Source organism: Pipistrellus hanaki (genome assembly GCF_964339955.1).
Source record: "Pipistrellus hanaki genome assembly, chromosome: 4".
NCBI lineage: Eukaryota > Metazoa > Chordata > Mammalia > Chiroptera > Vespertilionidae > Pipistrellus > Pipistrellus hanaki.
Window position 1 is genome coordinate 13355128 of NC_140506.1, and position 27026 is coordinate 13382153.

The following is a 27026-nucleotide window of genomic DNA, read 5'->3' on the forward strand; positions in this document are numbered from 1 at the left end:
TTTCCATCCTCCACTGGGCTGCTAGCTGCTCCATTATCCTTCCATCTTTTCCATTCTCAGCAGGTAAATTCACCTCTTATTTCATCTGGAATATGAAATCCACCAGGTAGAAAGAACATATGTTGTTGCGTCTTCCCTTAAAACAAACCTCAGCAAAACACATCTGTGCCCTCACCTCCTCTCTCCTGATCCAACAGAAAGGTCAGTTTGTCCAGGGTGAGTGCAGGGCTATCTACCTGGGTCTTTACAACTGTGTCCCTCCAACCTTGCCAGGAGTCTTGTCACAAGCCACCATCTTCCTCTCCTGCTTGTCTGATTTATGCTACTTGCCTGGCTCTTTCCCAACATTTACTTGTACAAACATGAGTTTCTTCCATTTTAAAAATAAACCTGCTCCCAGCTCTTCTCTACCTTCTTTACCACCCTCCTTCTCACCTCTTTTCATCATTTCATTTATCTCTCAGCCTGTTCAAATAGCAGCTCCCAAATTGCAGGAACCTGGTCTGTACCCCCAAAACTACAGTTATAACATGGTCTTACCACATTACAGGGTCAATAAGAAATAATTTGTTGAATACACACTGAGTTCTGGCTTCTGCATTCCCTTCCCCACACATGTCTTCCTGCTAACCAACTGGGTACTTTTCTGTCCTCAACAGTCTCACCTCTCAGTAGATCTGACCCTGTTGGCCATGGTCTCTTTGAAATCCCCCTTCCCCTTGGCTATAATGACTTTGAGGTTTCTACGTTTCTCTCCTACCTCTTCTGCTTTAGATGCTTTCTCTTTCTTCATCTCTTCAATGTGGGTATTCCCAGGGGTCTGTCTGGGCCCTTTCCTCTTTTCATTCTCCATTCTCGCTCAGTGATCCCACCCCCTCCCACAACTTCAATTACTTTCTGTCTGCTCCGTGTCTTAGATCCACCTCTCCAGGCCTTTTTGTGGGAGAGAGGAAGTTTCAGGCAACATTTCCAGTCAAGGGATGCACTGACAGATTAGCAAAATGCACTTTCACTTCTGAGCGTGGGTGTGCATGTTTACCATCCCTTCTGCACTTTCATCGGTATGCATGGGGACTCTTCTGTTTTAGCCTCTGACAACTGCTTTTTTTCTTTTCCTTTCTTCCCCTTGGGCATATTCCTCCTTTGATTTTCTAAGAACTTTCCTCAGGATTTTCTTCGCTTCCTGTTCGAGATCACTGACCACATTAGAACCATCTGCTAAGCAGTCAGGGAATACATCATTTCTCCCTTGAATCATTCGAATGACTTTCAGTTGCACTTCTATGTTTTTCTGGACCACCATTGCTTTAAAGAGAGTAAAACCTCCTGCGGCCAACACACTTCGCAAAGTGGTCTGTGACGTGCAGGTCTTTGCAAGAGAAGTGCACACTTCTGGAAATTGATCTTCATGAGTTTCAACTTCTTTGAGGTAACTTTCTAACAGATTTCCAACTAGTTCTTTGTATTCCTGATGTATCTCAGCACAGGTCAATTTGCCTTCTTCTTCTTCATCATCATCAAAAATTTCAAATTTTCTGCTTCATGATGTCCAAGATGGGGATGGACCAGCCTGGGCCTCGCAGGAACTCGGTGACACTCTCCACCAGCTATTCTACCTCGTTATCTCCTTCCACAGCCATTCCTACCCTCCGGGCACCGGGAAACCGTAAGCCAGACCCTCGGAGCCAGCTAAGGCCTTTGAGCCGCATGTTGCCCAGAGCAAATTGGGAAGAGTTGCCTCCACAGTTGCCCTGTCAGGAGTGCTGTGTGTTTTATGAGTGCCGCTTGAAGTTTTCTGGATAAACTAGTATATATCATCCTCCCTCTCATCTAAAGGCTTATGCTTAAGCTCTTTTCTCTACGCAGAACCACCTTTACCCCTGTTCCCACCCCATTCACCTGGAAAACTCATCATCAATTTAGGAATCGCATTTTCTGGGAAGCTGTCTCCTAGGGGTAGCCCTTTCTCTGAGCTCTGCAACCTACATGGACCCTGGGACCATCACTGCACTCGCCAGGGGTGCTGTGGCTGCCTGTGTACTTGAACTCCATCTACTAGACTCCTTGAAGTAGGAATTGGCTTGTTTATCACCAGTTTTCCTACATCTACTCAGCACAGTGCTGAGCATAGTCGAAAATCAGTATGTGAGGAAGTGAATGTGTTTGCTGTAACACACAGACTAGATCTGGTAGCAAATCTGATATCTTATATCTGGTCAATAAAATCTCCAACTGCAGGTTTGGTTTTCTGGGTAAATGAACATATTTTTGGTGGAATCTATGTATTTAAAATACGCAAAGGGATGGCGGTAGCACCATAGACCTTCTTGGAGTCCTGATGTTATCTCAAGAGACAGGCAAGGGCTTCCACTGGCATTTCTCCCCTGCCACACTGGCACCGGGTACCTACTGGAAGAAGGCTGTCTGCTTAACTGCAGACACGCAGACATAAATAGAATTCAATATTGGGTCACATGATTAGCTTCTTAGGTGTAAAGCTTAGGCAAAGATTATTTCTGACTCTTCGACCCCCCCCCCCCCCCCCCCCCATCCTTTGGATGTCAACTGGGATACAGGACACACTGTTCCTCTATGGAGTCGAATCCTGTAACAGAAGTCAGCTGCTGTCAGAAGCAAATAAGAAGTTCAGATTCAGAGGGTAAGAGAACCTCCTGCCCAGATGCCGGAGAAGCGGAGGGAACCCTGCTGAGAGCTCAGTGTGCCCCAGACAGCCAGGGCATGACCTCCACATTCCGAAAGGGGGGTGCTTGGGAGGGCAACCAGGCTCCGAGAGAGAGAGAGACAGCCACACCATTCAGGGAGGGCCAAAGGCTGTTGGACCCTGATCTTGTAACATATTCATGGCCACGTGGTCGAAAGAAATTGATCATGTTGCTCATATAGAAATGGCATTTCAATTTCCTCCACAAAAAGCTGCTGAGTTGGAAACTGGTATTGTTCCCTAAAATAGCAAGAGACTATTCTATGAGATGCTAACTGTCCCATTTTTTTTTTTTTTTTTTTTTTTTACTTTGAGTAAGATGAATACTGCCTTCGCTGGCCTCATCCTGGATTAGAAAACCAATGGCACACAGGGCTGGCTAAGAACTCTGCCTTGCTACAGACTGCCATCTAATCTCTTTGATAAAAGACTACTCCTGTCTACAGCTTCAACATAAAGCGAACCCACTATTGTCACAGATGAAATGGTTTTAAGGTCTTTTTCAAACCCAGGGTCCTCAGAAAATGCACATTTGTGGAAATGTGGAAATTCAGAGGCCCACGCGCAGGCAAAGCGACCTGTGGGAACCGCTTCTCCCAAGGAGGTGGGTAATCACCATCCTGGACTTCCATCGTCTCCAGGAGCCCGGGTGCTGTAATTTTCCACTGTTATTGTTCTGTTGGTCTGTATTTTAAAAAGTGGTTTGGGTTAAATTAGATCATTTGTCTTCCCGGTAGTTTTCCAAGCCATGCTTTATTTTCTCAAGGATCTATAGTGCTCTAAACAAGACACCCGCGCTCTGTTTGGCTGGCGCTCCAGCCAAGAACCTGACACCCACACATGAGGTTGTGGTTTCAGGGAGTAGCGGTCAAACGAAGCCTGGCCTCCTTAGTGTCCTAGGCAAGGCTCCGTGGGGCAGTGTCCATATTTAGAGCTTCCCGAAAACCTGGAGGCAACACAGGGCAAGTCCAAAATACGACACTTGTGTTACTTCCCAAACCTGGAGAGGAGTTTCTATAAAGAATAGATAGATACACTACTAAACAGGATGAAGTCTGGCTAACTCCATTTTCTCCTGTGGGTTTCTTTTACACTTCAGTGAAAATAAAAGCCTTTTGCCTTTGACTTCATCATCTGGAAATATATTAGTTCATTCAATATATTGTAGCGTCTTAGGACCCTCCTCAAATCCCCTTGTAAACATAAATCTTATTCACCTAAATCTAACTTTAATTCAAGATGGTGGGAGGCTTGATAGGGAAGAGATATTATTACTATGAACATTCTACTGTGCTTAAAAAAAATCCCCAAAGTTTCCCGTGCCACTTAAGAACCTTTACTTATTCCTCACCTTGAGATGGCATCTTTATTGCAGAAATGCCCATATTTTTTATACTTATAAAGTTATATGATCCCCAAATGATAATATTTCTTGGTTAATATCTCAAGATTATCGATATATCTATTCCACTTCCAAACTGAGTTTTCAATGCTTTTATACTGAAAAACAATACAACTTCCTAAAAAATAGTCTGGAATAGACTCTGAGATCAGGGAGTTATTTTTGTGGGTTCCCCCTAACTTTCTCCCTGCCTACATACTGATTACTCCAGCACCTTAAATTTAGCTGTGGATCTCTGAGCATCTCAGAAGTGCCATTCTGTTTTTCCGACTGTAACCTTTGGAAGTGTCTCCTATTGTCTCCTATTGACATTTATAATGCACTTATACCAAGAGAAGGAAAGGGGGATGTCTACTTGCATTTGGATCTCATGAAATCCAGTTAGCACAATAACGATGGTGATGAGAATATCTTAGCCACCAACATTTGTGGGCTCGCTCTGTGACAATTGCTGCTCTCAGATCTTTACTTCTCCAGACAACTCTGTGAGGCTGGTACCATGATTTCCCAGCCTGCTGCTGGGGAAGCTGGTGCAGGGATAGTCTAAGCCACTTTGCCTGGGAGACAGGGAGCTGAAGAACCCAGACAGCTGACCTCAGGTCTTTGGAGCATAACCATCACTCTATTACACTGAAACCAAGCCCTCCTTCCACTTTGCTTCAGATATTACAGATTCTGCCAATGTAAACAGAGAGGATTAGCTGATTAGATCAAAGACACCTTTTGGATATAAAAATTGCCCAAGGTCCTGAAATGTAGATTATTTTTTCAACGGTAATGTGTATTAAGTACTAACCCTGCCAATGTGGAAGCCAAATGGAGAGAGATTGAAGTCATCACACATTTGAGTTGTGACAAGAAAACGAGAAGAAAGGTCAGGTTACTTATGCTCTGCCATCAGCACCACACAGCGTGGGGACAAGTACATGCCTGCGACCCCAGCCCCGCAGGGGCCACCCTGAGCTCAGGCACCTGCTCCACCAGCACCAGTGTGGCCTGATGCTCAGAGGCTCTGGAGAGTGGACAAGGATGTTTATGGGCTTCTTTCACACAGGGAATAATGCGTCACCCCAGTACCTACAACTTGTCCAAAAATTTTATTGGCTTCTCAGCTGCAGAATTCATCTATTTTTGCTTGGGGTTCAGTTATGACTTGCTGCTGGTATTTATATGACTGGCACACATAAGCCTTGTGGAAGGTTTCTAAGGGTCTGGGCTTTTGAACTGATTACATTTAGGTGGTGGGTGCAAGAGAGTAAAAATTGGGCATTAAACAGGTCAGTCCATCTCGTCCACTGATGTTCTATACCAGTGACTTATGTACACATACACACACATGCACAGGCACACACACACACACACACACACACACACGTACACCTGAAAAGGAATCCCAACAACACTCAGGAAGACAATATTTAATGTGACAAAGCTGTCTTTGGTGTTTGCCTGGCAGAAGCCTCCAGGGAGGTCCCTGTGAGCGCCTGGGAAAGGTGTCTATCAAAACAGTAGAGCTACAACCAAGACTCTGATCATTTAAAAGAAAAAAAAGGTAAATTCATTAATGCACTAATTTCCACGTATTTGGATCAATTAGAATCAAACCGAATCATCAAAATAAATGGAATGCCAAGTTCCTGGGATGCAAAGCCAAGTAACCACCCCAAAAGTGAACGTTGCTCTGTTATTGGCACACTTTCATAATACCTGGGATGAGACCTCTTATAAGAACTAACTCCCTCTGTTTGTCTCACTTGAAATACACCATGGTTCCCAACAGTTTTAAAAACAAGGCTGAATACTAGATGCTGTGTGCTGGCCAAAAGACAGTTGTAAAACCTCGACCTGGGGCAGGAGAAAAGAGGAATCCTCTCTCTTTTGACACTCTGTCCTGCTGCTACTTACTTAAGGTGACTTACTTCCACCATTTTTCTTTCTTTTTTTTTTTTTTACTTTAGCACTTAAATCATGATTTATTTACAAACAGGTGAAACAAATATTCTAATGCAATCTGACTAGAGCATAAAGGCGCCTACCCTGCCGGTCTATTATCTGCTGGGTCAGAGAAAGCTTCCTGGAGGCTGTCAGCCCCCTCCCCCCCTCAATGAATTCCCTCACTGGGCTACCTCTTAATATCAGCTGAAATGTCAGCATCTTCCTTGTCCCTTCGGCCCATCCTCTGAGATCAAGGTCAAGTCTTCCCTCCCCCAGGGATCCTCCCCCAACCAGTCTCAGTCACAGGACAGCTCCTGTCATAGGTCATCACTTATTACATTAGTCAATGAAGAGCACAGTGCCAGGCCAACAAGACATACTCCCTACATATATTTGAATCTTTCTTTATATCCCTCACAAATCTTAGAACTAGGGGCTTGAATGAGTTGTTACTCACTGGCTGTCGTAAGGACCAGGGCAGTTTTGTATGAACAGAAGGACAGATTTGAGAACCTGAAGATGAAAAAAGTGGTGGGTGGGGAAGACAGGATAGAGGCTCAGAGAGGTACACATAGAAAGGCTATCACAGAAACAAGTGTGCTAAAATATAAACACAGCACTACAGCTTGTCAAATCATATAGACAGCAGGCTGAAAAGGGTCAATGGGGGCAAAAGGGGGACATATGTTATACTTTCAACAATAAAGAATTATTTAAAAATTTTAAAAAAACATATAGACAAGACAGCAATTCTAATTGATCAAATGGGTCCAAAAGGGAACTTCTGAACAAAAATATATGGAATGTGACCTAAATATCTGTGCAAAAGAAAAAAGAATTAGCTTGAACTCTTTTAGTATAACCACATCTAAACTCATCTGACATTACCTATAACAGCATTTACATAAGAATTTAGAATCAGTCCAACCTCAGTGTTAGGATTCTTGTACTGCTTCTCATGAGCTTGAGCTTCCTTAATGGGTTAAATGCGTTTTTGTTTTTGTTTTAAAAGCAAATCGAATATTCCCACAACACATTTCAATTATCTTAGTCTAGTTCAATTGCCCTAAACTTATTTGTTTTTCCAAAGAGGCAGTGATTCAGAAGACCCTTTTCTAGAAATTCTTTGGAGTGTTCAGTGTCTTGGCTTGGTAAAATCACCTTAACACTAAAGAAAAAAATAAAGTAAACTTTTCTTCCTATTTTACTGGGAGTAAAAGGGAATTTTCCAAGGTTATTTATTAAGTTTCTAAATGATACAGTGCAGGTTTTTAAAATTGAACTATAAGGACAGAAATAATGGTAATTCTGGACTTTGATTAGTAAATAGATTTTTTCATTATATAAAATTCATAATTCTAACAGTAAAATTTAATCTGTTTTAAAATAAGCTTACATAATCTGTTTTAAATAAGCTTAAATAATGTGTTTTAAAACAAGCCTGTTAGTTGCTCAATACAGAATATGATGCTTCCTCAAAAATTAAAATGCATTCAGATTTTCCCCTTGGTCTTTCTAAAAGACCCTTTCTATAAAACAAAAGATACTTCTCTATAATTACTCACTCTATGTAAAGATGAAAGTATGCTAAATAGAGAAAATAGGATATAAACTATTACATCATGTAATTTCTAACCCTCTCAAACACTTATGCATTTAAAACTCATCCCATATGACTACTACATGTTTTCTGGGCTGATGCAAAAATTGAAGAAGTCAAAGAGAAAAACACCGACCAGGGAAAAACAGGAAGTCCCAACTTTGAAAAAAACTCATTCCACCTTCTATGCAAACCACTAGAAGATTAGACAAACTAAGTATTTGTTGACATTGGCTGCAAATTTTGAAAAGGAATAGAGCTTTAAAAATATTCCGGAAGGAGACTCAAACTCTTTTTTATTGCTTCTTTTCGACTGCTTTCCTTTTGTAAGATATATTTCAGAGGAACTGCTAAGTAGAAATCTCAGATTATTTTCATGTTCCTCCTTGTATAGATGGAAGAATTGTAGGAGGCTCTGACTGTTGCCAAGCAACCTCTTAAGCAGGTATAGGGGTCTGTGCTGGGCATTTTCTCTTGAGTTATCACTTTTCATTTGATCCTCTGAAAACCCAGCACAGTAGGGAGTCTCAGCTCTTGTGGAAGATGGGGAGACGGAGGCTCATAGAGAAAAACGGAGCTATCAGTAGCAGAACTGGTATTCTGGCCTCTAAATCCAGCCAAGGACTCTGGAAAGCATGAGGGCCATCTGTTTAGATCTGAGCTCCCTCCCGGATTTGCTGTGTGATCTTGGGCACGTGACTTTATCTCTCTGTGATTCAGAATAGCAGAATAGGAATGCTCACCCAAATCTGTCTCCTGTAGGACAGATTTTAGGATTAACTGAGAGTATGTGTGTGACAGTGCTTAGTACCAAAGGAGGCACATCATCAACCCCCTCTCCCCCCTCCAATTAGAAGATTGGAGATACAATGTTTGGGGGTGAGTCCCTGACCTACAGCACAGGCCCTGACACATCAGAGATGCCCAAACCCCCAAGGGGCCTCAGGATGCAGCTCTGGTTCAGGGCAGACTAAAATGTAAGAAACTCAGATCCAGGCAGCAGTATGGTGGTTACCAAAGGGAAGGGCATGGAGGGTAAAGGGGGACAAATATAGGGTGACAGAAGATGATATGACTTTGGGTGGTGGGCACACAATGCCATATACAGATCAAGGTATCATAGAAATGTACTTAAAACTTACATGGTTTTATAAACAAATGCCACCCCAATAAATCTAATTAAAAAAAAAAATTAGCCCTAAAGACCTGTGGAGGGTCTAAATATCTTCTTGCTTTTTAGAATAGCCACAGCCAGTGGAGTGATTCAAGGCAAAAATGACTCCCTTGATGAATGGGGTCACTCTCACTTGGCCCCTTCGTGTGGTCCGGTGGGGACTGGGTATTGGACGAACTCAGTTTTCCAGAAGTGACCATGCGGACCCAAACTGCCTGAGAGTTCATGCCTCTCGTCAGTAAGGAGAAGGGCAGCAAGGAAATAGATGACGATGTAGCTGCTTTGTGATTTCCATAAAAAAAAGCAAAGACACAGATTCAACAAAGTGGTTCTAAAAGCACCTCCACGTGCCCGAGCTGCCCAGCCAGGCTCCTCCAGCTCTACTAGCCCCATCTGGCCCTCCTTTTCTTTTTATAAGCATGGTTCCCTGGCTTCAAAGATTCAGCCTCAGTCAAAAGCAGCCGTAGCTAAGCAAAAGCAAGCAACCTTCTCATGACGTAATATTTGTCCCCATTAGTCTGACAGCTTTAGAAGGAAACGCGCGCAGTGTGTGCCATGTACATGTTCAAAAGCAGCTTTCACAGTGACGCCTCATTAAGTCAGAAATCTATCTTGGCTGCTGGGAACATGGAGAGGCAGCTCAAAGGAGAGCTGGGTGTGGAGGGTCAGGTGGGGTCACGTTATCCTGATGCCAAAATGCTGTGTTTGGGACTGAGTTCTCCTTGTCTTGAAAAATCAAAGAATAAGTTCGTTAGACAAAGAGGTAATCGAAAGCAAAGTTTATTGAGAGATAGACACACTCCCTCTAGCATGGAGGAGATCCAAGTGGGTTGCCCTGGAAGTTGTCTGGGGGGAGGGGGGGTAAGATATACACTCTGCTGGCTTCTGATTGGTTCTTTCAAAGAGAAAACTCTCAATCTATTGGTTATTCCCAGTTGGGTTGCCCTAGCAGCTCCCACCTAGCTGGGTCTACTTTCCCTCCCATGGTCCCATCCCTGACTACCTAATCCTCCTCTATCTCCTTAATCCCAGGCATGGGAATTTAGATTGGATGCGATAGGCAATAGGAAAGACCTGGAGCTTGTGAGGGTAGAGTTTATGAAGACTGATTTGGTAGGAATGTGGGTAATGGACTAAAATGTCAAGAAAGCAGAGTTAGAAAACTACCCCTTGCTGCAGAATCCCAGGGAAAAGGTGTGGCATCCAGAACCCAAGGCATTGGTGACAGGAAAGAAAGTTGGGAGCCAACATTTATTTTGATGTAAGAAATAAGGTCTGTTTCTCATTTGCCTCAAACACCGCCCTCCTGAGTCAGTCTCCCTGAGGGTGGGGCCTGTCTCTAGATTGTCAACCAACATTAGTTGTCTAGCTGAGATGCAGCAGGGGCGTCACTGCCTGTAGCTGGGTACCGGTGACACAGGTGGAAACAACACCTGGGACCACTCATTCTCCAAGTCATGTAAAATGAAAATAAAACAACACTTCATTCCAACAAAGCCTAAAATTGAAGAGGTGAACTTCCTGCCTAAATTTAAAGAAGAATATAACCCACAAGGAAGGACATTTGGCCATCACCAAGCTGCCTTGGTCTCTGTCAGCCTTGACCCTGACATCTGAGGATCCTGGTCATGAAAAATGGCAACAGGGATATGGTGAGTTGCTGTAGACTAACTATACTTTGTCAGTCAGCCACACACTGATCACACCCTGTGTGCAAGGACTGCTCACAGGACCCCGTTGACCCCTACCACTAAGTGCTCCTCACCTTTGGTGGCTTTGCCCTGAGAGCTGTGCCCGTGTGGACCTGGTAGCTGGTAAGGACTGCAGGGCATCAGGGCCAGGGGGCCACCGGACATCTAGCAGTGCAGTTCCCAAAAAGGGACAGCAGGCTAAGTGGTCTGAGACGCACGGGGATGAAGAGGCAGAATGAAGAGGAAAGGGCCAGGGGCCAGAACCAGGACAATGACAGCTCTGGGGGACAGGGAGTAAGACAGTCAGACAGGCGATGGCAAGAGTACACCCTGTTGCTCTACTTGCCTTCTCTATGCCCACTCCTCACTGGAGACACCCAGTTCCAAGCTAGTTTACACTGGACGCTTGCAGGTGATGACCAAGTGGCTCAGGGTGCTGGGTGGCCTTGGGAGGCAGCGAGCAGGGCCCTGGCAAGAGTGGCTCCCTGCCCTGTTTGCTCTCTCCCTCTTCATCTGCTATCATTGCTTTTCTTTGTTACTGACTGTTGAACAATGAACGGGGTGACCGCCCACTGGGGGAAAAATGTGTTTCTCTAAGAGCGAGAAGTCATGCTCACCAATGATGCCTTGGCGTCGGCAAAGCAAACGTCTGTGCTAAGCCGACACTTATCTGATGGCAAAGTTCTGTTGGGATAAACAGAAATATCTCTGGGATCTGTTTACACTGCTGAGACCCAGGTCCCCGTGGGATGGCGAAGAAGTCAGAGCAACTGCATAGCTCTATTCTCTCAAGCAAAGGATGACGGGTGTGTGGACTCTGGGAAGTCCTGGCAGTTTCGGGCAGGGAAGCCTTCCTGGGAAGCCTGCTCGGAACCAGCCTGTTCTGGGGCCACAGGGCCTACAGAAAGACACGTATTTTAGCCCCCATGGATGGAGACCTGAAAAAAGCCAGATTACTAAAGCTGGAAGGGTGGCCTGCAACTCCCCGTGTGCCTAGCCTGGCCTACGAATCCACAGTGTGGCTGCGGTTGGGATACACAGAAAGGAGGGGGTAGAACATCAGAGAGAGGCCCTGACTGTGAATTGAAGATGATAAGAGACAGTCATTGATCGACTGCCCACACCCCACACTGGGGATCGAGCCCGCAACCCAGGTATGTGCCCTGTGTCAAATTGTGACCTCCTGGTTCAGAGGTCAATGCTCAAGCACTGAGCCATGCCTGCTGGGCCTATGTCTGGAATTTGATGAGCTCACACAGTGCTTCTGAAAGTATGCTCCAGGAACACTGTTGCTTCGAGATGTTAATAGGTGCTATATATATATTTTTAAAAGCCTAGGTATGTAAATAACTCTAGGATTCAAGGTTTTTTCAAAAGACCCACCTTCTCAATGACTTTATATGACAATGCGTATTATAAATCTCCAAGGAAACAATGGTATTCCCAGATGTTTTTGCTGGCACAAGCCTGTCTTTGGGGTACACATCACACTGCTGACTTGTCTAAATAAGATATACTATTGCCAGGTGTGCATACACAGCTGAATGAATATAGTATAGTATTTTTTTTTTTTTTTTTTGAAAAGGACTCATTATCAGTGCTCACTGGAGATCTAACAGGGCAATGCCCTGAGGAGCAGTATAATCAGGAAAAATCTAGTTCCTTCCCAGGCTCAACTGGCTTAGGCTTCCTAGAGGTCACTGAGTCACTCTGTATGATCTCAATGGCCTCAGAGGTTCTTTTATGATGGATTCTCATCATCCTTGCATGACAGCCCAAGGAAGATGGAGATTATCCAGGTCCAGCTCTTTTGAAGGTTAGTTCAGCCTTTCTTGCTGTAGGTATTTATCTGAGGTATCTAGTTTCCACGGAGTCTGTTTCAGGATTCCTGATGTTGTCTACGGATCTAACCTACACATGTCTTCTCTGTACCAGACAGTAGCTCACATTAGTTGATGGTATCAAAGGATGTATAAACCACTTTATACACAGTTCCAAGCAACAGCAAGTATATTACCCTACTTTGCCCACAGAAAGGACCATGCTGATACCAGGCAGCACGTGCTGCCAGCTCTTTATCTAAATACCATGGCACCCTGCTTAACCCGCTGTCACTTGACAGGTCCTCTGATGGCCTCTGACCTCCACGGTCTGTGCTGTTAAGTAATCTGGTTAGTACTTGTTTACAATCAAGGCGGGGAGATATGGTAAACGTATACAATAGACATATAGTCATATACACTTCGGTGTGACTTTGTGCCGTGATTTTCAATTCTTCCACACCTTGCCATGTCTACACATTTATGTTTTATAAACACTAAAGGTATAAGCTTCTTAAGTCAATAGTTGTTGAATAAAATAAAACTGTTAGTAAATGAAAGAGAATTACCCCCATGTAGCTCCTCTTTTTTCTCACTACACCTTCACCCTGTTCCCCCCAAAAAACAATAACAACAACAAGAACAACAAAACTCTAAACAACCCATCAAAAATATATTTGAGGGGTGGAAACAATCTGTATTAGCCTACTGCTGGAACAGGATTAAAACAGGGGGCTTAAACCCAGCCGGTGTCACTTAGTGATTGGGTGTTGACCTATGAACTAGGAGGTCAGGGTTCCATTCCCAGTCAAGGGCACATTCCCAGGGTTGTAGGCTCGATCCCCAGTAGGGCGTGTGCAGGAGGCAGCCAATCAATGATTCACTCTCATCTTTGATGTTTCTGTCTCTCCCTCTCCCTTCTTCTCTGAAATCAATAAAAACATGAACAATAACAAAACAGGGGGCTTAATGTTTTAAATGGAATACACAACACAATTTAATAATTTTTAAATCACTGTTGGATAATTGTCTTGGAGTCGAACAGAACACTCCCTATGGCAGTGCCTGGTGAGCGTTTGATATTTTACCATCATCGTGCTATGAACCCCACCCTTTCTCAGGAGGTCGGAGGAGTGCTCGCTGGGGCTTTGGCTGGAGGTTACCCTCCTGCCAGGAGGGCAGCGATGACTTTGTAGACCATTCGGAACGGAAAGGGTGAGTTCCTGTGTGTGTTGTTCTTGGAGGCCCTTCTAGTGGGAATGGGCCGTGGTGGCTCTTCTATCAGATGTGCTCTATCTTTGGTCATCATCCGTTTGAACTGTCCTCTTGTAACCTCTTGTAAGTATAAAAGGGAAATGCAGAAAAGACAGCGGGCCCTTGAACCGGTCAGCACCTGATACACTATCAAAGGAGAAAGAAAAACAAAGCACCTTTGCACTGCAGAGCTCTTCCCTGTAGGAAGCCCAAGGGGTTTCAGATATACAACCCTGAACAGGATTGGCTGTCATGCATGCAGAAGATACAGTTCTACCTAATAAATATTTTCTTATTTTTTACTCCATGTGATGAAATGTTTCTTATGCCTCTTTCTTACTATCAGCTACGGGGCTCTGCTGCAGGGATGACCATAATATCCCTTCTATGTTATTGAGTCCACACACTGAGTTCATGAGATGAAGGATTCTAATATTTCTTGAGCATTGTTTTGTTAGGTTCCAATTCTTAACCAGTTATGAGATAGGTAAGCCTATTAAAATATTTTCAATTTTTATGTGTGTCTTTACATGTACCTGTGGTAAAGTCATCTGCGACACACACACACACACACACACACACACACGCACAAACACACACACACACACACACACAGACACACATATTTCAAAGAGGAAGGAAGAGGGAGAGAGAGATAGAAACATCAATAATGAGAGAGAATCACCGACTGGCTGCCTCCAGCATGCCCCTACTGGGGATCGAACCCAAAGCCCAGGCATGTGCCCTGACCCGGAATCAAACCATGACCTCCTGGTTCATAGGTTGACACTCAACCACTGAACTACCCACAGGGCTTAGATTATAAATATTTAAAAAGCAGGCACTGTGACCCCCTAGTGGCACAGGTAAGGGAAATGTTTGAAAGCTCTGATGAGTCATGTGCGCCTCACAACCGAAAGCTCTGACCTGACCCCCCCTCCCCCCGACTCTCCCACCACTGCTCCAGTTTTGTAGGTCTTGAAATAAACTGTTCATGGGATGAAATGATGCTTTTCCAGGGAGAGAAAGTACAGAAGTAAGTACGACCTACACTGTTCAAGTCTCATCCCTCTGGTAGCACAGACCTTTCAGGCTGGGGCCAGGAGCCTCTAAAGAAAACCTTGGACCACGGGGAGGTGGGCGGCTGACTCAACAGGAGGTTCCTTCCTCTGAGTCAGCTTGGCTCACTGTCCCCCTAGAGTGGGTGCTGGGCTCCCGAAGTCAAAACAGAATTAAGGTCTGAAACCAAGCTTTTGCTCCCAAAGGAGCCTAAACAGGAAGCTGGTTTTTGGATGCCAGCTGGCCTGCAGCCTCAGACATGGACTCTGTTTCCAGTCCCCGGTGGCACTGCCACCCGATATCCTGATGTGCACCACCACCAGCTTCTGAACCCTGTCCAAGGGAGGGGAGACGCAAGATGCAATCCTGAATTTCACAGGAGAGGAGAATAACCATTATCAAAGCATGTCAATTATTAACTCTTAAAATGACGAGCAGTACCTGATAGCACCGAGCAGGATTAATGATCATTGATTTTGAGTTTAAAGAACCCAAGTAACAAGACTAATTACAATAACCTTGAATTCAGTGCCTGGCCATTTATTTCAGTGTTTTCAGGAATCTCCTGCAACACCAGGAAACTAAAGAGATAATTGCACATGTACCTTCTACTTTCAGTGCCCTCAGAAGCCATTACTTGTCTGCCCTTGCCTCCCTGCCTTATTATTCCTTGAACTTCCTGTTTCTAAAATGCAAATTCTGCAAAAAGAAAAAACATTTAGTAGGAGATCGAACCTTGTGAATCACCATCAAGGTCATTTTTTTTTTTTTTACCTCTTCTACACTGGATGGTAGCATTGGGCATTCATAAAATTCCAGATCCAACATTTCGGTAGCGAGAAAAATGTTATGGAACAGAACTATGATTCAACAGGACACTGTGGGTGAAGAGGGCAGGTGGGAAACATATGGTACTATTAAGAGCCAAAGATAAACCACGTTCCTGTAACTACAGCTCCTGATCTGTCCAGCACAGCCACACAACCTCCTACATAAGGGAACCCCACTGCCTGGAGCAGCAGAGTGCATTCTGAACTCTGGCTGGGGCTGGTAACAGAGCAGTCATTGGCTTTCCAAAGTCTCAGCTCTGCCTATGAAATAAGCTCAGCCACGCATGCCTTTGCTCATACGTTAGAAAAAGACAGGACTGACCAATGACTGCAACCCAGAGACAGGGAAGAGGAAAAGAGGAACCTGAACTCTTAGGAGCCAGGACTCCCCTCTCAGCGCTCCACCAGCCACCCAGATCAGACACATACTTCCAGACGAAGAAGCCTCCATGTGCAACTGCCCACTGTCAATGGAAGGCAGGATTGCTGGCTTCAGTTCAGAAAACCCCCAGTCTACCGTAGACCCTTTTTAATTGCCTTGTGGGTGTGTACCAGTACTGTTGTGACTACCAGTTTAAGAGCATTCTGCATATGTTACACATTGTCCCTAAATGCAAGCAAACAATTAACCTTGTGTGATAAAAACAGCAATAAAGAGAATATTGAAACTTTTATTTTTTTTCCCAACCCATTGAAAGGTTAGGTTGCTAACATCAGAACACATTTCAATTTCAGAGGAACCCCCTTTCCTTGCCCTGGGTTCCAACTTAAAGAGGAACTTTGGCCCTTTCTTTCAAGTTCCTGTTTTCTCCTTAAAAAGAAAATTCTTGTCTGCTGTTAACGCTTTTCCCACTTAAACAACCAAATCACCTTGGCAACAAGGGCTAGAATATCATATTCACTATTTTTTATAGTGTCCATGTTTAATACTATCTGTCTTATTCAATTTCTTCTTCTATTTGAATTTTTCAAGGTCTGAAGACCAAGAGGAAAAGCACACGACCCCTCGGTGGCTCAATAGAAGCCCTTTTCCAAGTTTGAATGTAGAAAATAATATATTATCTTCTTTCAATTCATGGTACCATCATAGTCCTTTCCTCCCTGTCTCCCTATGTTTATATTTCTTTCTATAAAATTATTGACTAGATATTCTCAATCATTTGTTCCTAAAGATAGTTGTTTTTTCTTTTTTTGTAACCTGCCATTCTCTGGAGCATTATCTCAATCCATTGAGGTTCTGCTTCCCGGCAATTGTCGACAGTTTGGCTCAAATAAACTCACAAAAATTCTTTACAGGTTTGAATGTTTGTTTGTTTTTGTTGTTGTTGTTGTTTTTATAAATATATTTTATTGATTTTTTTACAGAGAGGAAGAGAGAGGGATAGAGAGTTAGAAACATCGATGAGAGAGAATCATTGATCAACTGCCTCCTGCACACCCCCTACTGGGGATGTGCCCGCAATCAAGGTACATGCCTTTGACCGGAATCGAACCCTGGACCTTTCAGTCCGCGGGCATACGCTTCATCCACTGAGCCAAACCAGTTTCTGCAAGGTTTGAATGTTTTTATGTTAACAACTCAAAAGTCTATTTCCAACACCAAGATACATTTTATGTCACTCCTTGACTCAGACTCAAGGATACACCTTGGATCTATCTATCCATCTGCAATAGCTCACACTCTCAACCTACACCTCCTGGGGGTCATTAAGTTCACTAACAGTCACCCAATTCAATTCTTTCTCTCTTGCTTTCCCTCAACTCTCTAAATAAAATTTCACTACTTACAAATTGGCAAATCGGTTGACAATGCATTGTAGATAAGATAGTGAACAGTATTCCTGACCTATAAAGTATACCCAGTTGTTATTATAACGCAGAGGCCATATTATGCTAATATTTTTTCTTTTCCCAACCTAAAAATATTGTTCTTCGTTGACATAAAGTGGTTGAAGGAAGGAGGTGGCTGTCATAGGAGACATTCTTCTTTTGGATCTGCCAGATCTGAGTGTGTTATCTTTAACAGCTCACCTGTTTGGGCCTCAGTTTCCTTACAGACAAAATAAAAGAGGGTTGGTTTAGAAGCTCCAAGCAAAGAGACAGGAGCTACTTCACATGGGTCAAAGTTTAATTTCTTTCCTGCCTCGAACAACTGCGCTGCTGATTATTTCTTTCTCATAGCACTTCCACTTCCAACGATCTGATTCCCATCAGAGAGTGATCGGAGGCAGAAGAAAGGAGCAGGCAACAGAGGGAGGGAATGGTTCAGATTGGAAATGGTCAAGTGTAGAAGGAGAACAGACCATGACCTCTGACAGAGGATGGAGAAGTCTTGTTGACGGCTCGTCTCTCTGGATCTCCTCTCTCACAGAACGTTCTTTTTCAGGCGTCAATATTTTCATGAGACCCAAGCCTTTCCGCTGTCTTTCTTGGAATAAGGATGACGAGCCCACCTGACTGTTCCTCAGTGGAGCCTCTGTAACAGGCTGGTCTGGCACCAAGAAAAGCTTCTCAAAAATTCACCCGACCGAGAGGCAGGGCAGTCATGACAAGCTGTGAGCCCCAGCCAGAATGCAACGTGATGGCAAAACAAACTCTCCCACAGGGAAAAGAAAAACACACTTTAGGGATATGAAGAAAGAAGCAGCCACAGGCTGGGAATACGTACTTTCACCTAATTCTACGGATCTTGGCTTTGCTACATGTATTGCCATGAGCTTCTGCTGGATATAGATCTTAAATTTAAAAATTATAGGACGTTTGCTTTGATGATCGTGGGGCATGCTATTTTCTAAATTCAAATATTACACTGAATAAAATGCTTAAATTCCTTTAGCCATGGTTTCTCATTTTTCTGTTGTTTTTGCCAAGGAGGCAGATGGAAAGGATGTATCGTGTAAGAGTCTAGGATTGGTCGTTGTGGAGTAGAAATGATGAATCAAGGCTGACAAAGTCTGTTTGGCTTTCCAGGGTGCGTCTTGGCAGCCTGTGCCACATGTGTCAGAGGCTGTCTGACTCTGCGTGGTGCTGGCTGATGGGGAGGATTCTATGTGTGACGCTATGGAAACTCTCAAGCATTAGGGGAAATGAGTGAAATGAAAGGATGAAAATAGGATGATCAAAAAGGGATAGAGAAAAACCTGAAGAGCCCTTGCTGGTTTAGCTCAGTGGAAAGAGCGTTGGCCTGTGAACTGAAGGGTCCCAGGTTTGATTCTGGTCAAGGGCACATGTGTGGGTTGTGGGCTTGATCTTCAGTAGGGGATGTGCAGGAGGCAGCCAATCAATGATTCTCTCTCATAATTGATGTTTCTATCTTTTCCTCTCCCTTCCTCTCTGAAATCAATAGAGATATATATATATATTTTTAAAAAGAAGAAAGAAAACCTGACGAGTCCACATGAATGTAAGAAAGAAACACAGATATTTCTGAACTATCATGAGATAGGACACATATATAGTGTTGAGTCAACCCTCTCCCAGTATAAACATTCTGCGTTTGCTGTCCAATCACCTCTTCTATACCCCACTGCATTATCCTCTATAGAAATAGGCAAGAATGTGACACAGGCCATCACTTCATATGTCTAAGTGTTTACTGCCTAAGGGTACTTTATCTAGAGCAGTGGTTCTCAACCTTTCTAATGCTGTGACCCTTTAATACAGTTCTTCATGTTGTGGTGACCCCAAACATAAAATTATTTTCATTGCTACTTCATAACTGTAATTTTGCTACTGTTATGAATCATAATGTAAATATATGTGTTTTCCTATGGTCTTAAGCGACCCTGCTAGCAATTCTCAACCTGTGGGTTGCGATTCTAGAGAATCATTCCCAAGTGGAAGCCACCTTTCAAGTCTGCACAGCCTCTAAGAGCAGCATTCAGCATAGATAAGCGTTACCAGGGTAACAGTGTCACCCACACATTCATGGTGCAAGATAAAGAGTCTGTTATAATAATAGCAGTAAAATAAAAAAAAAAATAAAAAAAAGTGGATGCAAAAAGTGGATGCAGCAAGATTTAAGACATCAATAGCTAGGTACACTTTGTTACGTATCCAATTAGTCTGCCCATACTGGCTATGATTTATTATGCATCCTGGTGAAACCTTTAGTTTTTTTTCTCTTACCTCCTTGATTTCACTTAGAAGCCAGGGTTTTGCTCAGACTCCACATTCAAGTTTTCATTGCTCTCCAGAAGAACTAGCAGGCAGAGAAATTGCCCCCTTCTGCTGCCATCTACCCCTCCTTGAGCTATTCCAGCTTTTTACTTTTTTAATTTTATTTTATCGAGGCAGATGCAGAGCAAGGATTATACCCATATAAGCAGCTGCTTCTATGCAACCGGCTTTCACATACCGCCAGTTTCCTGGTTGCCGTCTTTCTAGCAGGAATGTAGCGAGTCTGCCCTGGCTTCTTTCACTAAGAAATAAAACACCTTACTGAAATACTATCATTCTGGTTTTTGATCCCTTGAAACATGCACATAATAGACACTAAGTAAAGGATCTTTCAGCAAAGGCTTTAACAAAGAATTCATATTGAATTGCTTCTGCAGCACTCACTCCTTCTGAAAAAAGCTAATTAAAAAAAAAAATCATGAAATACCTTATTCTAAGTTTATTGAGGTGTGACCAGAGAGAGCAGGAGTAGTTTCACTATAAGCTCAACTGGGAATAGGGAATTCATGACCAGGCTGCTGGCAGGAGCTGCCCCTTTTCTGTCACTGTGGGCCAGCGTCCTGAAAGAACTCATCTCAGGCCTGGACAGTGCCTCTCTGGGGACTTTCCATAGTTACCTTCAGAAAAAGGAAATGTTGGCAGTCCATACTATTGTGCTGTCTTTCTCTCTTTCTGTGGCATAACTCATCGCCAAACATTGAGGAAATAGACCAAGGCCAGGTCTGTGCATCCCCATGCTACGTGGGACATAAAGGCTTGCCCCAGGTTCTGGACTCTCTAATGACATAAGCCTTCGCCAAGGGGCCCAGCATTTATACACAGAGGTCCTCTCTGAAGTTAAAGCTGCTCTAAGGTTACAATGGAATTCTTTATCATCTTTTTAGTATGCGTACTTTTGCTATAGAGAGAGCCACTTTCCATACGAACTCTCATTGACCTCCAGCAAGTGAGTTAAAATAAATTAAACCTAATCTCTAAAAACCTTTGCAACTCAGTAGACAGCATCACTTGGAAATACATGCCCACATATTTTGGGCTGAACACCGTGGTATAAATGAAGAACAGTTTGGTGGTTACTAGAGGGGGAAGGAGAAGTGATGGGGTAACAGTAAAGGGGGCTAAATATATGGTGACAGAAGATGATTTAACTTAGGGTGGTGGGCACACAATACGATATATGGATCATGTATCATAGAAATATACACTTGAAACTATATTATCTTATTAACCAGTCACCCCAATAAATTTAATAAAAAATTATAGTCAGATTTTTTTTTCTATAAAAAAACATTATTTCTACAGAAATTGTTAAGACTAGGAAAATTCAGTATTTTATAAGTAAGCTTTATTAAGGTTTTAGGCCAGTTTTTACATTTTTGGTTGCAAGTATAATAAATAATATAATAGTAAAAAACAATGAACTTTCAAAATAAGTAAGAACTTTGCTTCTAATCATTGACTTTATTTTAGCCTGCTTAAAATAGTATTTTTTTTTTTTAAGTTGGAATAAATAAGAACTTATGTATCATCTCTATATATAAAAGCCAAGCAACCAGAACAATAGAACAACCGGAACAACTGGAAGGACCACTCACTATGATGTGCATTGCGGCAGCCAACTGGCCTGATCAGGGCCCCGATTGGCACTCCCACCCCAATAGGGGGCAGGGGCGGCCTGCCAATCTCCTGTGGCTGCTCCCCATAGCTGGCCTGGCCTTTGATTGCCCCGCACTGGGGCAGAGTGGCAGATTCCACTCATGAATGAATTCGTGCACCAGCCTATAGTTATAAAATAAAATTGTCCTAAAGTTTTAAATGAATGTCTTTCAATGCAACTTATAGTTTTCAATAGCAGGAAAGACTTTACACAGGACTATTGCCATTAAGGGGTCAATACTATTGCAATACCTTGAGAGATCAAGGTCAACTCCAAATACAGCAAGGACAAGTTAGGTTTTATAGCCAGCCAATGAGAAGAGTGAGAGGGTTAGAAATGAAAAATTACTAAGAGGAGACATCAGGGGTAGGAGGATTCTTGCCAAACTAGCCTAATAGGGTTCTTACTAAAGGCTGGCCAAGGGTTCTTAGACATGGAGGGTAAGGGGGATGAGGAACTTGATTAGATATTGAAGGTGATCAGATATCAAGGGTGAGGAGTCCCTTTAAACTGACAGCAGGATTCTTGCTAAAGGCTGGCCAGGCAAGGGCAGACACAGAAGGCCAAGGTCAAGGCCTCGTAAAGAACAGGGCTAACTAAAAATTGGTTATAGGTAGAATCTTTGTCAATTTCTACGATACCAAAAATTTTAATTATTGAACTTCAAAAACAAGCAAAGACTTTATGAAAGCCTGACATCAAGAGGATGAGAGATTTGTGGGTTTGTAAAGAAGGCCCATGTAATTCTGAACACGTGCCTCTATTGCTAATCCTTTGAGGGCATCACCTAGCAAAACCTCCCTCTTCAATCAACAGTAAAAATCTCAAAGGTCACAGCTTCTTCAGAATGAGGGCCATCTGGTCGGCCATCTCTTGACACTGACCACAGCATGATGTCACTTTACTTAGAATGACAGCTCTTTTACTCTGAAAATGGAACAGCACAAAATAGCCCCAACTTCCAGAGGAAGCAGCAAGGAGGAAATTCACCACAAATAAAGACTCTGCCAATGGTTCTGGTAATAAGTTAACACTAATTGTTTTGGTAATTACAGCTTAGAGCTGCTGTAAGTGAGGGCTTTGAGGCATTTGGAATAGCATTGTGCCATTTCCCCACTGACCAGACCAAATAAAGACATAAGCATTCATTAAGCAAAACGTCCACATTTTCAGGGGCATAAGCCTATTACAATACAAGCAGCCATTATTTGGAAAGTAACATGATAGCCAAGGAAAGCATTGTTACTATAATTGAGTCTTTATTTTTGACTGTATTGCATCCATGCAGCTATGGCAACAGTGGGCCCAGATAAATGAGTGAGAGAAAGGATTCCTTTACATTAAGATTGTATGCTATTGAATTTTAATTTCCTTTAGGAAAGTACTAACATCAGATTAGTGGGGTCCCCCCCACCAAGACAAAGTCAACACTGTTGTAGAGCAACATTGGACCTGTACAAATAAAGAATTCAAATTTTAAGTTATATTTTCCAGAAAATCCTGTCAACGTTTTCCTTTTCAAGAACCAACATTCAGTTTTCTGCACATGAGCAGACATTTCATAGAATCCCTTTCTTCCTCCTACCTGAATATAACCAGACCACCAATGAATTCACTCGATGAAAACGTCTGCTCTGGGTTGTTCAATGTAGCAACCACTAACCACATGTGGCTACTGAGCACCTGGGCCGTGGCCAGTCCGAGCTGAGATGTGCTGTAAGTGCAAATCTCACACTGCGCTTCAAAGACTCAGCACACAAAATATCTAATAGTAATGTTATTTTGATTGTACATTGAAATAATAGTTTTTGGGACATACTGAATTAAAAAATATATTACACAAATTATGCTCATGTTTATTTTTACCTGTTACATGGGGCTGCTAGAAAATTTTGAATCACATACGTGGCTCCCGTGAGTTTTGTGGTTTAGAGCTGCATTAGCCAATTTTTTTGGGAAGGCTGTTTTTCCTAGCCAGCTGAGCAGAATGAGTATTTCACACCTCAGAAACAGCACACCAGCAGAATCACAGAATGACCTTACCAGGGCCCATCTGCTCAGAGACTGATATAACTCTGTTATATAAGCCTTTGACTGTACATAAAAAGAGAATGGCTTTCATTTTTCACGATATACGGCTTGCATTTCAGAAGCAATACCAACCGCAATAGTAAAAACCCTGCCAATAAACAACAGAAATTTCATGACCACAAATGTTCAAATCCAAGAAATACAGGAAAACCACTTTTGCCCTTTCTTGTGCCCTATGTACCTGCCATTGAAAACTACTAAAACAGTATTAATTTGAGATTATCGGGGCCTGGTGACATTAAGTACACCATTATGAAATTTTACAACACCAAACTCTCAACTACATATCTGACATTGACTCTAGTTGTTGCAAAGGGCAAAGTATGAACTTCAGAGATTACTGCTGACAGTTGGGCAGTCAAAACGCTAAATCCATACTATTTTTTTTTTTTAACTTACAGTATAAGGAAATTATCTTATTGGTTCTAAGTGCATGGACTGTGTGATTCATTTAGATGTCAGTGGGGCTACATCTAGTTATTTGTAGAAATAACAACAGCAATAAAAACTAAAAAATAATGATTTTTTAAAAAGAAGAGAGATCCTGTTTAGGAAATGACAAATTTGTTGTGGAAATGAATAATTTACAATGATACGTGGCAAGACAGCAATCAGAGCACCGAGTTTGAGTGGGCAATCCTCCTACAAAGAACTCAACAATTGGGAAATGGAGACAGAAAATGTGGGTTATTTTCAAGCCAACCGGAGATCAAAACTAGCAAATGCCTTTCAAGTTCACAGCCTCTGATGCATAAGAAGTCATTTCCACATTTAAACTTTCCTTTTTTCCTGCGGCGCCTTTGCCCAGATAAACAGGCAGCAGACAGAAACCCACTGAACGAGTAGGTGGCAGCAAGAATATCACACTGACGGAGAGTCTGCCGAAGCTGCAGACAGCCTTGGCTGGAGAAAAACACCATCCCCATGACATTTTGTCTCCACAAATATCAAGGCTGAAACGACATATTCCCAGCCAGATATTCCTCCTTAAAAGAGGAAAAACATAGGCTCTGATGAAATATGAAGAGGTAAAAGTTAAAAATTGATGGAAAACTCATTTCCCCCCATTTTTTAATGGTTGGGGTGGATTCGGGGTGGGGGTCAAGGTGGGGGTGGGGGTGTGGAGAATGAAAGTCAAGTAGCCTTAGTCTTGAAATAGTTCGTCTGATACATACAACCTATTCTTGTTAGAAATCAAAATCAAAACTAGACTGGAAGCTTAAAGGGCAGTAGTGCCTGAGTGAGTACAGATAGCAAAAGTGGCTTCTTTTTGAATGTTCTAAGTGAGCTGCTTTGAATTAGGGAAGGCACGATCATGCACGTCCATGGCTGTGAAATCTAACACAGCAGCCCTATATGCCACAGCACCAAAGAGACCCTAAAGGGCAGCACATGGAATGAGAATCACCATGCTGTGCTACACATAATAAAAATGAGCAGTCAGACCTAGCCTGTTTGGTTCAGTGGATAGAGCATCAACCTGAAGACTGAAGGGTCCCAGATTTGATTCCAGTCAATGGCACGTACATCTGTTGCAGGCTCTATCCTTGGCCCTGGTGTGAATGTAGGAGGCAACCAATCTTTCTCTTTCTTTTTCTCTCTCTCTCTCCCTCCCTTTCACTCTCTCTAAAAATAAATGGGAAAATATCCTTGGGTGAGAATCATTTCCAAATAATGCCAGCTAATAAACTCAATGACACATTCTGCAGGTGTGAGGGCATTTAGCGGGCTGATGTGAGTGACTTCCAACACTCCTGGTTCCTAGTGCGTTGTAAAAGGGTCCCTGGCTCTCAAGGATGAGGTCCCAAGTCCAAAGTCCCTGCTAAATTACCAGAGTTACAGCCCACGAAGCTGGCCGTGGATATTTCCCCTCTCTGCCTGGCCCAGACGAGCGCGGCCTGCCAGAGCTCACCTCTGGGCCCCAGGAGCCTGGTCACACACCCTGGAAGAAGAGCAATGTCACTTTATCAACTCGGGAAAATGACTTTGAAGAGCAAATGTGATAAGGAAAATTATCACACTGTTCACTTACAAGGGCTCCCAGAATTGTGCTTTTATCTTTTCTTTCGCTGATGCTATACTCAAAAGATTATAGCACTCATACCAGTGACATCAAGTGATTTAACCACTATGATTAAAATATTAATTGCAGATCCAATGTAAGGGACCTGATTTTTCAAGGAATATCTAAACTCTGCACAGTGGAAAACACCGAGAGACCTAGAGGTGAAAAGCATAAGACTATTATGTGTTAGGAATGGACAGATCAAACAGGCAGCCTAATTTTCTCATGTTTTTATAAATCCAAAACATGGCAGCATAGAAACGAAATCAAGTATCTGAGCCAAATATTCAAAAGTAGGTGCCATCCTCACTTGCTTGCCTTGCTGAGACTTTTTAAGAGGCAGAGGAGGCCACAGACAACTGGGCAAACACCCAACTGTCCCATGTTTTGGCCAAAAGTGTTTACGTAGAGACGCCGGCACACAGAAATTCTAATTACTCAGCTATTCTACGGCCTAACAAAACCCTTTGTACCATTCCACATCTGCTGCTGCCTTCTGACATCTGCGTAAATTTCCACTTTTCAGAAATGTTACAGACATATCTTAGTTCCATACAGACACCTGACATCTCTGGAATTGATCAAGATTGCAATGAACTGACTCATTTTAACTGGCCATGTAGATTCCCTTAAGAAACTAAGTGCCTAATTCAAAGATCAGTCTTAAATTGTACTCTTATCTTTTCTCTCTTTGATGCTGTGCTCAAAAGAGTATAGCACTCCTACCAGTGACATCAGGTTATTTAACCCCTGTGATTAAAATATTAATGGCAGATCCAATGCAAGGGACCTAACTGATTTTTCAAGGAATATCTAAACAGATATCAGAGGTTAAGACATTAAAGCTCCCTTTTTCAGACTAGTACAATGCATGCATGGTTAACCTGATAATAAACAGCATGCTTAAGCAAATAAACTAAAGTAAACCAAAGGATAAGGTACACACCAATGTGTGTTTTTCCATGGGCATGTGTATTAGGTTGTCTTGCCAAGCTACCCAGCTCATAACAAATTAATGGGTGCTGCTGTATCAGGTAGAATGTACTCCCCATATTGGATTAAGTCTCTTCTACTGTACTCCTGGATTTGACTCCCTAAGCAGAAAACAGAGTTGACGACAATAAACTTGCTATCTACCAGCTTTATCAGGTTATAGATTAAAGAGATAGAGGAAAACACAAATTGGCAGCTTGGCTGCTAATCCTGTTTATATTCAACAATTCACTTTTTTTTTTTTTTCCTATTTGGATTAATGGCTTCTCTGTGATTCAGTTTCTTCATCCATTCTGGTACCTATCTCATAAGAGATGTGGTGAGGAGTAAATAAATTAACTTTTATTAAGCATGGAAAGTTCTTATTATTTTGTTATATAGTAAGTCTTCCATTGATGTTAGCTTTTTAGTTTATTCAGAAATGATAATGTCACTGACTTCCTTCTGCATGAACATTAGAAGTTGAGGGTTGTGTGCCAGATAAAGGGAGTAGATTTTTCCATTCATTCTTAAAATGAAACTGAAAAATTATTATGCTTCATAGTGAAACCATA

General features: G+C 42.6%; 2 protein-coding genes and 1 pseudogene across 3 annotated transcripts in view; 1 reads left to right on the forward strand and 2 right to left on the reverse strand.

The window, feature by feature from the left end:
* The window catches only part of TRIO (trio Rho guanine nucleotide exchange factor), a 749917-nt gene that overhangs the window by 454335 nt on the left and 268556 nt on the right, over nt 1-27026 (forward strand). The window lies entirely within an intron of this gene.
* The window catches only part of ANKH (ANKH inorganic pyrophosphate transport regulator), a 110478-nt gene that overhangs the window by 50612 nt on the left and 32840 nt on the right, over nt 1-27026 (reverse strand). The window lies entirely within an intron of this gene.
* On the reverse strand, nt 539-2513 carry LOC311621786 (cilia- and flagella-associated protein 36-like; annotated as a pseudogene). Its single transcript has one exon. The product of its transcript is annotated as a cilia- and flagella-associated protein 36-like (transcript).